Below are 15,937 nucleotides of genomic sequence, written 5' to 3' on the forward strand. Positions count from 1 at the left end.
CATTGTGTCATTAGCACAGTAAGCATTTTTAATCAGTTCTACCAGTTTGTGAGTCCATGATTAGGAACTATCTTTAAAAAAAAACCCAAACCAACAAAACACTAAATTACCTGGGGTTGATGGAAGGGGTGCATATTGACTGGGAAAGAACATGAGGAAGATGCTGGGAATGTTCTAGTTCTTGATCGGGATGGTAGTTATGTGTGTGTACCTAGGTGAGAATTCATCAAGCTGTACATTTAAGAATAATGTACATTATACATACATATGCATATTAACCTTATTAAAAAGGTCAAGAATATGCTTCTTGCTAAAAATAAAATTTAAATGCTTTTATACTAATTCTGATTTTTTTTTACTAATTCTGATTTTTATTTTTAGTGTGATACAGCTAATACTCATTTTAAATTTTATTTTATTATGTTAATCACCATATATTACATCATTAGTTGTTGATGTAGTGTTCCATGATTCATTGTTTATGTATAACATCCAGTGCTCCATTCAATAGGTGCCCTCTTTAATACCCATCATGATCCCCCACCCCTCCCCCAGAACCCTCAGTTTGTTTCTCAGAGTCCATAGTCTCTCATGGTTCATCTCCCCCTCCGATTCCCGCCCCCCTTCATTTTTCCCTTCCTACTATCTTCTCTCTCTCTCTCTCTCTCTTTTTTTTTTTTAACATATAATGTATTATTTGTTTCAGAGGTACAGGTCTGTGATTCATCACTCTTACACAACTCACAGCGCTCACCATAACACATATCCTCCCCAATGTCTATCACCCAGCTACCCCATCCCTCCCATGCCCCACCATTCCAGCAACCCTCAGTTTGTTTCCTGAGATTAAGAATTCCTCATATCAGTAAGATCATATGATACACGTTTTTCTCTGATTGACTTATTTCGCTTACCATAATACCCTCTAGTTCCATCCACATCATTGCAAATGGCAAGATTTCATTCCTTTTGATGGCTGATTAATATTCCATAGTGATATATACCACATCTTCTTTATCCAGTCATCTGTTGATGGACATCTTGGCTCTTTCCACAGTTTGGCTATTGTGCACATTGCCGCTATAAACATCAGGGTGCACATACCCCTTTGGATCCCTACATTTGTATCTTTGGGGTAAATACCCAGTAGTGCAATTACTGGGTCATATGGTAGCTCTATTTTCAACTTTCTGAGGAACCTCCATACTGTTTTCCAGAGTGGCTGCACCAGCTTGCATTCCCAACAGTGTAGGAGGGTTCCCCTTTTTCCGCATCCCCGCCAACATCTGTTGTTTCCTGTTTTGTTAATTTTAGCCATTCTGACTGGTGTGAGGTGGTATCTCACTGAGGTTTTGATTTGGATTTCCCTGATGCCGAGCGATGTTGAGCACTTTTTCATGTGTCTGTTGGCCATTTGGATGTCTTCTTTGGAAAAATATCTGTTCATGTCTTCTGCCCATTTTTTGATTGGATTATTTGTTCTTTGGGTGTTGAGTTTGATAAGTTCTTTATAGATTTTGGATACTAGCCTTTTATCTGATATGTCATTTGCAAATATCTTCTCCCATTCCGTCAGCTATCTTTTGGTTTTGTTGACTGTTTCTTTTGCTGTGCAAAAGCTTTTTATCTTGATGAGGTCCCAATAGTTCATTTTTGTCCTTGCTTCTCTTGACTTTGGTGATGTTTCTAGGAAGAAGTTGCTGTGGCTGAGGTCAAAGAGGTTGCTGCCTGTGTTCTCTAGGATTTGGATGGACTCCTGTCTCACGTTTAGGTCTTTCAACCATTTGGAGTCTATTTTTGTGTGTGGTGTAAGGAAATGGTCCAGTTTCATTCTTCTGCACGTGGCTGTCCAATTTTCCCAACACCATTTGTTGAAGAGACTGTCTTTTTTCTATTGGACATTCTTTCCTGCTTTGTCGAAGATTAGTTGACCATAGAGTTGAGGGTCCATTTCTGGGCTCTCTATTCTGTTCCATTGATCTATGTATCTGTTTTTGTGCCAGTACCATACTGTCTTGATGATGACAGCTTTGTAATAGAGCTTGAAGTCTGGAATTGTGATGCCGCCAGCTTTGCTTTTCTTTTTCAACATTCTTCTGGCTATTCGGGGGTCTTTTCTAGTTCCATACAAATTTTAGGATTATTTGTTCCATTTCTTTGAAAAAAGTGGATGGTATTTTGATAGGGATTGCATTGAATGTGTAGATTACACTAGGTAGCATTGACATCTTCACAATATTTGTTCTTCCAATCCATGAGAATGGAACCTTTTTCCATTTCTTTGTGTCTTCCTCAATTTCTTTCATGAGTATTTTATAGTTTTCTGAGTACAGATCCTTTGCCTCTTTGGTTAGATTTATTCCTAGGTATCTTATGGTTTTGGGTGCAATTGTAAACGGGACCGACTCCTTGATTTGTCTCTCTTCTGTCTTGTTGTTGGTGTATAGGAATGCCACTGATTTCTGTGCATTGATTTTATATCCTGCCACTTTACTGAATTCCTGTATGAGTTCTAGCCATTTTGGGGTGGAGTCCTTTGGGTTTTCCACATAAAGTATCATATCATCTGCAAACAGTGAGAATTTGACTTCCTCTTTGCCGATATGGATGCCTTTGATTTCTTTTTATTGTCTGATTGCTGTGGCTAGAACTTCTTGTACTATGTTGCATATCTTTGGTGATAGTGGACATCCCTGCCGTGTTCCTGACCTTAGGGGGAAAGCTCTCAGCTTTCTCAGAATGATATTCGCTGTGAGTTTTTCATAGATGACTTTTATGATATTGAGGTATGTGCCCTCTATCCCTACACTGTGAAGAGTTCTCATCAAGAAAGGATGCCGTACTTTGTCAGATGCTTTTTCTGCATCTATTGAGACGATCATATGGTTCTTGTTCTTTCTTTTATTAATGTATTGGATCACATTGATTTGAGTATGTTGAACCAACCTTGCAGCCCAGGAATAAATCCCACTTGGTCGTGGTGAATAATCCTTTTAATGTACTGTTGGATCCTATTGGGTAGTATTTTGGTGAGAATTTTTGCATCCGTGTTCATCAGGGATATTGGTCTGTAATTCTCCTTTTTGATGGGGTCTTTGTCTGGTTTTGGGATCAAGGTAATGCTGCCCTCATAAAATGAGTTTGGAAGTTTTCCTTCCATTTCTATTTTTTGGAACAGTTTCACAAGAACAGGTATTAATTCTTCTTGAAATGTTTGGTAGAATTCCCCTGGGAAGCCATCTGGCCCTGGGCTCTTGTTGGAAGATTTTTGATGACTGCTTCAATTTCCTTAGTGGCTATAGGTCTGTTCAGGTTTTCTATTTCTTCCTGGTTCATTTTCGGTAGTTTATACATCTCAAGGAATACTTCCATTTCTTCCAGATTATCTAATTTGCTGGCATATACTTGCTCACAATATGTTCTTATAATTGTTTGTATTTCTTTGTTATTGGTTGTGATCTCTCCTCTTTGATTCATGATTTTATTTATTTGGGTCATTTCTCTTTTCTTTTTGATAAGTCTGGCCAGGGGTTTATCAATCTTATTAATTCTTTCAAAGAACCAGCTCCTAGTTTTGTTGATCTGTTCTACTCTTTTTTTGGTTTCTATTTCACTGATATCTTCTCTGATCTTTACTATTTTTCTTCTCCTGCTGGGTTTAGTTTTGTTGATCTGTTCTACCATTCTTTTGGTTTCTATTTCATTGATTTCTTCTCTGATCTTTACTATTTCTCTTCTCCTGCTGGGTTTAGGCTTTGTTTGCTGTTCTTTCTCCAGCTCCTTTAGGTGTAGGGTTAGGTTGTGTATTTGAGACCTTTCTTGTTTCTTGAGAAAGGCTTGTATTGCTATATACTTTCCTCTCGGGACTGCCTTTGCTGTATCCCAAAGATTTTGAAAGGTTGTGTTTTCATTTTCATTTGTTTCCATGAATTTTTTAAATTCTTCTTTAATTTCCTGGTTGACCCATTCATTCTTGAGTAGGATGCTCTTTAGCCTCCATGTATTTGAGTTCTTTCTGACTTTCCACTTGTGATTGAGTTCTAGTTTCAAAGCACTGTGGTCCAAAAATATGCAGGGAATGATCCCAATCTTTTGGTACCAATTGAGACCTGATTTGTGACCTAGGATGTGATCTATTCTGGAGAATGTTCCATGGGCACTAGAGAAGAATGTGTGTTCCGTTGCTTTGGGATGGAATGTTCTGAATATATCTGTGAAGTCCATTTGGTCCAGTGTGTCATTTAAAGTCTTTATTTCCTTGTTGATCTTTTGCTTAGATGATCTGTCCATTTCAGTGAGGGGGGTGTTAAAGTCCCCCACTATTATTGTATTGCTGTCGATGTGTTTCTTTGCCTTTGTTATTAATTGGCTTGTATAATTGGCTGCTCCCATGTTAGGGGCATAGATATTTACAATTGTTAGATCTTCTTGTTGAATAGACCCTTTAAGTAGGATATAGTGTCCCTCCTCATCTCTTATCATAGTCTTTGGTTTAAAATCTAATTTGTCTGATATAAGGATTTCCACCCCAGCTTTCTTTTGATGTCCATTAGCATGGTAAATGGTTTTCCACCCCTTCACTTTCAATCTGGAGGTGTCTTTGGGTCAAAAATGAGTCTCTTGCAGACTGTATACTGATGGGTCTTGTTTTTTTATCCAATCTGATACCCTGTGTCTTTTGATTGGGGCATATAGCCCTTTTACATTCAGGGTAACTATTGAAATATATGAATTTAGTGCCATTGTATTGCCTGTAAGGTGACTGTTACTGTATATTGTCTCTGTTCCTTTCTGGTCTATGTTACTTTTACACTCTCTCTTTGCTTAGAGGACCCCTTTCAATATTTCTTGTAGGGCTGGTTTTGTGTTTGCAAATTCTTTTACTTTTTGTTTGTCCTGGAAGCTTTTTATCTCTCCTTCTATTTTCAATGACAGCCTGGCTGGATATAGTATTCTTGGCTGCATATTTTTCTTGTTTAGTGCTCTGAAGATATCATGCCAGTCCTTTCTGGCCTGCCAGGTCTCTGTGGATAGGTCTGTTGCCAATCTACTGTTTCTACCATGGTAGGTTACAGACCTCTTGTCCCGAGCTTTCAGGATTTTTTCTTTGTCACTGAGACTTGTAAGTTTTACTATTAGATGTTGGGGTGTTGACCTATTTTTAATGATTTTGAGGAGGGTTCTCTGTGCCTCCAGGATTTTGATGCCTGTTTCCTTCCCCAAATCAGGGAAGTTCTCTGCTATAATTTGGTCCAATATACCTTCTGCCCCTCTCTCTCTTTCTTCTTCTTCTGGGATCCCAATTATTCTAATATTGTTTCATCTTTTTTTTTTTAATATTGTTTCATCTTATGGTATCACTTATCTCTCAAATTCTGCCCTTGTAATCCAGTAGTTGTTTATCTCTCTTTTTCTCAGCTTCTTTATTTTCCATCATTTGGTCTTATATATCACTAATTCTCTCTTCTGCCTCATTTATCCTAGCAGTTAGAGCCTCCATTTTTTATTGCACCTCATTAATAGCCTTTTTGATTTCAACTTGGTTAGATTGTAGTTCTTTTATTTCTCCAGAAAGGGTTTCTCTAGTATCTTCCATGCTTTTGTCAAGCCCAGCTAGTTTCTTTATAATTGTCATTCTGAACTCTAGTTCTGACATCTTACTAATGTCCGTATTGATTAGGTCCCTGGCATTCGGTACTGCCTCTTGTTCTTTTTTTTGAGGTGCGTTTTTCCATCTTGTCATTTTGTCCAGAGGAGAATAGATGAATGAGAGAACAAAATGCTAAAAGGGTTACAACGCCCCCAGAAAAATATACATTAAACAAATCAGAAGAGACCTGAAACTGGGGGGAAAGAAAGAAAAGAGAAAAAAAGAAAAAGAAAAAGAGAAAGGGAAAAAAAAGAATATGATCAAATATGATCAAGCTGGTGAATAGATCAGTGCCACACACTAGATTTTGGGCATATTTTGGTCTGTTAGATGAAACTGCCTCCCAAAATTTTAAAGAAAGAAAAACTTATATATGTACAAAAATAAGGGTAAATATGATGAAGGGATGGAATATGACTGTAAAGATGAAAATTATAAAAGAATTTAAAGGAATTGATAAGAAGTTGGTTGAAAAGAGAAAGAAGAGAAATTTAAAAAAAAGTTGGGGGGAGAGAATGTGATCAGGCAGGAGACTAGAACAAAGCCATACACTAGAGATTTAGGGTATGTTTTGGTCTGTTAGAAGAAACTGTATCCCAAAATTTTAAATAGAGAACAACTTATATATATACACCAAAAATAAGGTTAATTACAATGAAGGGATAGAATATGACTCTAAAAATGAAAAATAAAAAAGATTTTTTTTAAAAGATTTTATTTATTTATTTGACAGAGAGAGAGAGAGACAGTGAGAGAGGGAACACAGCAGGGGGAGTGGGAGAGGGAGACGCAGGCTTCCCGCTGAGCAGGGAGCCCAATGCAGGGCATGATCCCAGGACGCTGGGATCATGACCTGAGCCAAAGGCAGATGCTTAACGACTGAGCCACCCAGGCGCCCCTGAAAAAGATTTTTTAAAAAGGGATTGATAAGATGTTGGTTGAAAACGGGAAAAAGAAAAATTCGAAAAAAGAAATAGAAAAAGAAAAAAAAAGAAAATTTAAAAAATTAACTTTGAAAGACAAAAGAATCATGGGAAAAAAGCCATGAATTCTATGTGCAGTTTTCCCCTAGTGCTGGAGTTCTGCTGTTCTCATTGATCAGTAAAGTTGGTCTTGGCTGGCTGTTCTTGCTGATCTTCTGGGGAAGGGGCCTGTTGCCGTGGTCCCCAGATGTCTTTGCCGGAGGCAGAATTGCCCTGCCCTTGCCGGTCCAGGTAAGCAATCTGCTCGGGTTTGCTCTTGGAAGCTTTTTTCCTTGCAAGCTTTCCATACAGCTTTGGAGGACGACAGTGAAAATGGCAACCTCCCAATCTCTGCCCTGAGGAGCCCAGAACTCGGGGCCCCACTCCTCAGTGCGCCCCCAGAGAAAAGTAGTCAATCACTCCCATCTCCCTGGTCTCCAGCCGCCCTCCGTGCTCATTTGGCCTGTGACCGAGCATTTCTATCCCTGGCACACGACTCGGTGTGGAGTCTCCAAACCCAGCAGATCCCTGCGGTACGCTCCCGCGCTGCTCCTCCCTGGGGAGGAGGGGGAGTTTCCCTGGATCTGCCGCTTGTTGGGTCCCTGCTGCAGGAGCAGTGGCCCGACTGGGCAGCGGATCACGGTTTATGGCAACCCCAAGTCGAGAGCCCACGCCTCGGCTCCGTCTCTGCAGCCGGCTTCCCCGCTCTGATACCTGGGAGCTCTGCCACACTCAGGCAGCCCCGGTCTTCCTGTCACCCCGAGGGTCCTGAGACCACACTGTCCCGCGAGGGTTCCGCCCCCTGCTTAGCCACTGGAGCGACGTCGGAACTTCTAAAAGTTCCGATTTTGTGCTCTGCTGCTCTATCACTTGCCAATAGTGGCTGACAGAGGCCCCCTCCCCCGCCGTCTATCCTCCCGAATATCACCTCAGATTCACTTCTCTGCATGTCCTACCTTCCAGAAAGTGGTCGCTTTTCTGTTCAGAGAGTTGCTGCTATTCTTTTCTTTGATCTCCTGTTGCATTTGTAGGTGTTGAGAATGGTTTGATCCCTATCTAGCTGAATTCCTGGGACCAGACAAAATTTAGGTCTCCTATTCCTCCGCCATCTTGCTCCTCCTCCATTAAGGCATTCTTAAAAAGCAAATGTGAGAAGTTACTGCACACAGTGACCTGCAAATAAAAACGTACCCAATCACTCAACTAATATTTCTTTTTATTGCCTTGCATAAATAATATCCATCAACATAATAAAAAGTGATGAAAAATAAAGTTTTAACATCTACACATTTGCACAGGTAGGGAATATTAAAATTGCTGTCATCATGAACCTGACTCCATATTCTGTTTACCCTCAGAGACCAAGGTAGTAAGGAATCTAGGAGTATTGCAGAGGTTGAGTTGGAGATGGGAGAGCACATTCTTCTGTGTTTCATAAGTTCAGCCTGACCATCAAGGGACCTTCGGTCCCCCAGTGACCTGGGTGAATATCATCTAAGTGGCCAACTTTGAGCATGAAAGTGTGAAGGATTTTACCTGTACTCAACTAAGGGAGAGAAAGATCAGAAGTACATTTCACTTGCATTGACTCAATTAAACGAATTTGACCAAAAAACAAAACACAAAAAGAGCAAAAATGTTAAATAGTGTAGCCAATTGTGTCTGATAATGTGGACATGGAGCATATGCCCTGGAATGAGAGAGAAGTGACTGATTTCCCAGTATGTCTTGTCAGGGTGCTGGAGCAAATGTGCGCACCTCTGCCCAACTTGGTGTTCAGTGATATTATGTTAGTAGCTTGAAACTGGCTGTATCTCAGCAAATGCTACAAATGGGGATGATTTATTTTATTTTTTATTTTTTAAAAAAGATTTTATTTATTTATTTGAGAGAGAGAGAATGAGTGGTGAGGAGGGGCAGAGGGAGAGAGAGAGAGAGAAACAGACTCCTTGCTAAGCAGGAAACCTGATGCGCAGGGGCTTGATCTTAGGACCCAGAGATCACGACCTGAACTGAAGGGAGACACTTAAACCGACTGAGCCACCCAGGTGCCCTGGGGATGCTTTATTTTAGATAGCTGGCTGACCAGCACATCACTGCTTAATCTGCCTCTTGTAGTGGGGACATCTGGCCACACTGAAGACGCTTCTGGTATCTAAAGGTATGGATTTCTTTTCCTACAATGTGAAGCCTAATTGCAAGTCAGCTTCCTCATCTGGTGTTCGGTTGAAGAAACAGCTGGATGTTCCTACACTGCACGAAAAGTTGACTGTTTTGGGGCTTACATAGAAAACTGGTTTTGTATCTATATCTCTGTAGAGAAATATTTATTTATTATTTTTTAAAGATTTTATTTATTTCTTTGACAGAGAGAGATACAGTGAGAGATGGAACACAAGCAGGGGGAATGGGAGAGGGAGAAGCAGGCTCCCCACTGAGCAGAGAGCCCGAAGCGGGGCTCGATCGGATCATGACCTGAGCCGAAGGCAGACGCCTAATAACTGAGCCACCTAGGCACCCCTAAAGCAATATTTATGACTAAAGCTATGTAGTGATTGATTTTTGGCATTTTTCAAATATAAACTGAAGGTAGTTCAAAGGTGATCATGTGGGTGCCTGGGTGGCTCAGATGGTTAAGCGTCTGCCTTTGGCTCAGGTCATGATCCCAGGGTCCTGGGGTCGAGTCCTGCATTGGGCTCCCTGCTCGGCAGGAAGCCTGCTTCTCCCTCTGACCCTCCTCCCTGCTCGTACACTCTCTCTCTCAAAGATAAATAAATAAAATCTTTAAAACGAAAACAAAACAAAACAAAGGTAATCATGTGCTGATTTAAGACCATAGCTGCTGTGCAAGCTGCGGCTTCTAAGCAGACTAATTCCCATACTAATATGCATGTCCCAGAACAGCCAATGATTCATTTTGGTGTTAATCAGTGCAAGTTTGGGCCAGATTTAGCTAGCAACCAGAGGGGCATCTTGATACACTAAACCAAGCATACTTCTTTATTTTGGCCAAAACATTGCTGTGATAATATGACCTCCTCAGAATTTACTGAGCATCATGGGGATGTTTTTGGAAGAGAATTCACTTCCCTGGAGGTAAGGAGTTTTGTGTCATAGTTAGGACCTGTATCTAACTACCTCTAAGATCTAAGGTAAATTATTTTCATTTCTCTGGGCTTTGGAGTCTCCATCTGAGGGATGAGTTGTATAATAACAGATAATCTCATGTCCCTTCCACTCAGGAAGAAAGGAAAAATTAAACCAGCTTGCGGCCGGTGGTATACAGTATACAGTGTATATGAATATGCAAAGTCTATATGGGGTTATTCAAGAAGACACTTTCTGCCACTTTCCCAGTATATCTCCTGCCCCTATCCTCTGGCTTCACTGAGTCCCTGCATAGGATTAGAGTACAAGGCACTGTGGCAAGGAGCCTGATGAGATAACTTTCACTTCCTAGCTGTGTGTCTTTGGGCACATTACTTTACCTCTCTGAGTCTTAGTTTCCTTGTCTATAAATGTATGGATCGAATACCTTCGTACAGAGCTGTTGAAGATTAAGTAAAACTATGTGAATGGGCTTTGTAAGGTAGAAAGCATAAAACAAATATTATCATCACTGTAGTTTGGAAAATAAGATATCAAAATTACAGTGAAATTCTCCAGGATTAATAATAAGAATAGAACAGTAGTTCTGTCTAGAACACCAAGGTATATACAAAACCCAATTAACTCTTCATAACCCAGAAAACAGTTTATAAATACGTGGATTCTTAAATAGTGGATTTTTCAGTCTGGAATTATTTAGGCCTTTTATTTCTCCTTCTTTTTCTTGCTAATAGTACCTATTAAAATTAGAGGAAAATGAAAGGTGAGAGAGAGGGGTGCTATCTGGAAGAGGACCAGCTGGCCACCTGGTGCTCCTCCTCGACTGGCAACCTTATGGCCCTGCCCTCAACTTTCAGTCACCAGATGATTTCTCAGGGACAAAGTCACATTGTCAGAGTTCAGAGAGTCTGGTATATAAAGCAGAATCTCACTGTATTAATTTACAAGGAGAGAGCTAACTGCTGAGGGGCTGAACATTTGCTTTTTTTTTCTCTCTCTCTTTTGGGCATTAAGTTCTAGACACTTACATAAATAACAGCAACATATAACAGAAAATCCTAAAGTACAGTGACTTAAACAAGATAGAGTTTCTCTTTCCCATAAAAGAAGTCTGCACATACGCAACTCTAGGTTGACATGGTAGTTTCAGTGTGTCATCTGGGATGTAAGCTCTTATCTTTTTATTCTGCCATCCTCAGCCTGTGCCTTCCATGCTCAAGATCACCTCACGTCCCAAAGGACTGCTAAAGGCCAATCACGATGTCCATGTGCCAGCAGCAGTTAGGAGGAAAGAAGAAAGAATCATATATTACCTGTTTTTTGGACTTCCCATTAGGCCCATAAACATTTCCCCTTGCATGTCATTGGTGAGAATCTAGTCTCATAGCCTACTCTAGCTGCAAGAGCAGTTGGGAAGTATGGTCTTTTAGGAAGGCACATTGCTTCCCCAAGAAAAATTGAAGTTCTTTTATTAAAGAGGCAAGGAAAATGATGTTTGGGTAGGCATTTCCACTGCAGCAGCCAAATTATAATTATAAGGTGGCTGAATGAATGAGCAGAGAGGCTAGATTTATGACTTGTGATTTAAGGTACTAATATTTAAGGCTGGGCTTCTCAAACTTCACTGTGAACTTGGATCACCAGGGATCACCAGGGATCTTGTTAAAATTCAGATTCTTATTCAGAATATCAGAGGTCAGGATGGAAATTCTGCATTTCTAGTAAGCTCCCAGATGATGCTGGTCTATGGCCCACACTTTGGGTAGAAGAGCCTAAAGCATCATTCCTAAAATTGTTGGTGTTTTCTCTAACAACTGGAGGACAACAGCTGATGCAACCAGGGTATTACATGGCGATCTATCAACTAGGGTGTTTTGGTGTCCGGATTTGGAGTAAGAACTGGCTAAAGCTGAATGCACAGTTTTCTTTAACTGAACCTACTACAGCAACTTTTACATTCAGAGCATCTGCCCTGTAAGCAGACAGATTGAAATTCCCTAAAGGAAAGAACTGAGGAAGATGGAGGGGTGAGAGCTGTTGGGGGAAAGTGGGCACCCTGGATGTCATGGTCTTGATTCAGAATTCAGCTTATTATCTATTGCCTGCCTAAGAGAACAGACCATGGCTAGACCAAAGCAGGAATTTAATTTTGCACTGCCTTGGGAAGTGCCTATGGAAGTCCCTTGGGTAGGGTCAAGGCCATCAAAATGAATATCCACATTTCACCACCCATGGGAGAAACCAAAACTACAACATCAAATATCCCTTGCTCTGCCTTTCTCCTACTTAGCCCAAACAGACTTCTCCAGATCACATAAGGTAGTTCTTTCTGTTATATGTGGGGGCCCATATCTTGATTAACTGCCCATTATTATTAGTTAAGCCAATGCAACAGAGCCAGAAAATGTGAGACATCAGGAATAATTCTATATTTTAAACTCCTGGCAACACTTTTTTGTGTGTGAAGAAAAGTCAAAAAAGAATTGTAAAAAATATACTATTTATCTTATTTATTTTTAATAAAGTTAGAATTTTAACATAGTTAACCCTTGAACAACACAAGGGTTAGAGGCACTGATCCCCAATACAGTTGAAAAAACACGTATAACTTTTGACTCCCCAAAAACTTAACTATTAATAGCTTACTATTAATAGGAAGACTTACCAATAACATAAACAGTTGATTAACACATATTTTGTATGTTATGTGTATTATATGTTGTATTCTTTCAACAAAGTAGAGACCAGAAAGGGTTAAAAAAATCATAAGAAAAAGTAGGTAATCACCATATGAGTGAACCCGCACAGTTCAAACCCATGTTGTTCAAGGGTCAACTGTATACAAAATGCAATGATTGAACATATATAAGGTCAAAAGACAAAAGTTGGGGCCCCTTGTGACTGTGAGGCCAAAGCCAGTGGCCCTTGTTGCTCCTTAAGCCTTGGGCAGCTTTGGGACCAGATACCCACCCTCCCTCCCCATTCCCAGTGTGCTTAGGTGGGCTCTGTGGCATGAATTACTAATTGTCTATTAGATATCCAGGCTTCTCTTTTTTAATTAACATATAATGTATTATTTGTTTCAGAGGTACAGGTCTGTGATTCAACAGTCTTACACAATTCACAGCGCTCACCATAGCACATACCCTCCCCAAAGTCCATCACCCAGCCACCCCATCCCTCCTAGTCCCCACCACTCCAGCAACCCTCAGTTTGTTTCCTGAGATTAAGAGTCTCTTATGGTTTGTCTCCCTCTCTGGTTTCATCTTGTTTCATTTTTTCCTCTCTTCCCCTACGATCCTCTGTCCAGGCCTCTCTTCTTCCTCACCAACAAAACTGCAATTTTGCTTGAGGATCAACATGCCAGTTAAAATATGTAGTCTCCCAATCTCTCTTACACTTGGGATAGGCCATGTGACCCATTCCTGGCTAATGGGATTTGGAAAGAAGTCTGTTGGATGGGGCTTCAGGAATATTATTATTTTAATGATAGAAAGGGAGAGACTCATGGCATGTGGATTTTGCCTTCTAGTTTCCTTCTTTGAATACTGATGTGCTGCCTGGTGGTAATAGTCATTTTGCCATCAAGAGTATAAAAGTCAAATGCCAGGGTTGGAAGGGCAGAAAGATGCAAGAGATCTGGGTTCCTAATGGCATTGTAGATTTGTCATATTAGGCTTGAACTACCTACCTTTGGACTTCCTCATATTTGAGAAAAATAATTCCTTATTTGGGACTTACTCTTTGAGCTCCACTTTTTCTTCTCCATTCTTTACTCTTTCCCCCTATACCTTCCCCAATATTGTTATACTATAAGATCAGTCCTGATGAAAACATTTGATGAAGGCAGACATGACTGAGGAATTAGTAACCAAAAGGCAAGAGAGAAGAGCCACGGATTCTAACAATGGTGATGAGTCTTAGGCTGATTGCACTTATAGGAGCGGCTTGATTAGTAAACTCCAGATGCTCTGGACAAACAGTCTAGAGAAACACTTCTCAAATTTTAATATAGAAATAAATCACCAAGGGATCTGGTTAAAATGCAGTGTTCAATTCAGTAGGTTTTTGGGACAAGTAGGGTGCCATGGACCCTGAATGCCCCTGCATGTTCTTGCTGGGTATGCTAAAAATGCAAGGGCCTTGACTCCTTGTTACCTGGGCCATTTCTTAGGGTTGTTTTTGCAGCGAGGGATAAGGTAACATCCCTCCGGAAACCCCCAAAAGAACAAAAAGCAGGCTTGCTTACTGCTCACTCGAAAAGCAGTGAATTCCCTAAGCTAAGTGTTCCTTAGCTGTGATGCAAACAGTGTCACGCCGCCTCTCCACGTCTCCCCTGTGGGCCTTGGAGGGGCAAGGAGAACCGATGCAAACCAACAGCATGCTCATGCTGCTGGCTATGCTGTGAGTAATAAAATCCTTTGACTCAGGAGTCTTGTGTCCTCTGTCAGTTTCCATGAGACAGTAACAAACTCATTTATTAGCTTGAGAGTAGGTAAAACCTCCAATCCGTCACAGACTTTGATATGAGTTTTGGGTGGGACCTGAGATTCTGCCTTTCTGATAAGCTACCAGGTACTTCTGTTGCTACTAGTCTACCCACTACACTTTGAATAGTAATAATCTTGAGATTTCAAGTCAGCAAGCTACTTTACAGTTTTTTTTTTTAATTTTTTATTTATTTGTCAGTGAGTGAGAGTGAAAGAACAAGCAAGCAGGGGGAATGGCAGGTAGAGGGAGAAGCAGACTGCCCAATGAGCCGGAAGCCCAATATGGGACTTGATCCCAGGACCCTAGGACCATGACCTGAGCCCAAGGCAGGCCCTTAACCAACTGAGCTACCCAGGCATCTGCTACTTTCCAGTTCTAAGACTGAGCTTCCTCACCTACAAAATAAGATGATTTTGAAGGTCTCTTCCCATTCTAACTCAGTGATTCCAGGTCCCAATTACCATCAGCAGGTAGGGCCTCCTTCCATTCATTCATTCCTTCCACCAACATCTTTATCCATCATTTGCAAGGCACCAGGAATAAGAAGGATGAACAATTTCTGGATGTGTTCACAGAGTTGGGCAATGAGCAATAGAAGCTATCCCAGAGATACATATATGGATAGTACCAAATAAGCCAGTTGCCTCTTTGAACTATCATTCTTAGATTGAGTGTCCATACAGTTTATTCCCAAACCAGGACACTTTTGAGAGTGAAAGGGGATGCTTTTAATAGTTACACTGGGATGACAGGGGTAAATTTGCTCAGTCTTGGGTCATCATATTCTCAGGGACTCAGAAAGCTGTAGTTCTATCTAGATTTTCTTTTTTCTTTTTAATTCAAATGAACATTTATCAAGCCCATATTAAATGGGACATGGTTAGAAGTGCCCCTCCCCATCTGTGTACAATTCCCTTCACCCTGCTGTTTCTCCTCAGTTGGGTGCATCGTATGTCCCCTAGTTTTCTACAGTTATGCAGCCTGTAATTGTGCAGTCTTAAAATGTAACAGCAGCCTTGTTCAGAAGCTCAGAATCTTTTTAGAAAGTGATGGATAGCAGAGTGATGGTCACAGCTAATGGCAATGTGTTTCATTTAAAAAAAATTTTTTTTTTGAGAGAGAGATATAGAGAGTGAATGAGAGAGTACAAGCCAGGAAGAGAGGCAGACTCCCTGCTGAGCAGGGAGCCCGATGTGGAGCTTGATCCCAGGACGCTGGGATCATGACCTGAGCGGAAGGCAGACGCTTAACTAACAGAGCCACCCAGGTGCCCTGGCAATGTGTTTCATTTTAAACAAGTATTGAGAAGGACTTATTACTTCCTATGGAGATGCTGGTCTGGTCTGGTGCTCCAGTCATGATAAACAACAGTGACAGCTATATAATTGTCACTCAAAAAACTCTTGTAATGAATTGAATTGGAATCAACTGTGGCCTCTGGCTTCTTCCACAAAGTTGAGAGTGATTCTTTATCAGTAGACATTTTGAAAGCCTGTGTGTTCTTCAGATACCTATCAGCAGTTGACTCTAGGTCAGTGGTGAACTCCAGGTCAGTGGTCAAGTCTAGGTCAGCAGTCAGTTCCAGACATAGTGTGGGGAAATTCCCAGCCAGGAAGAACCAGACAGAGAGGATCAGGTCCTTCTGGAGCATGGTGTCGATGGGGCATGCAGGAGACTCCCCAGCGCAAGCAGGGAGGTAGGCAGGCCCTTCCGTGATCCAGACTTT

The sequence above is a fragment of the Eumetopias jubatus genome, unplaced genomic scaffold (genome assembly GCF_037043125.1).
Source record: "Eumetopias jubatus isolate StellerSeaLion01/CBP00866 unplaced genomic scaffold, mEumJub1_p1.0 scaffold_1, whole genome shotgun sequence".
Classification (NCBI taxonomy): Eukaryota; Metazoa; Chordata; class Mammalia; order Carnivora; family Otariidae; genus Eumetopias; species Eumetopias jubatus.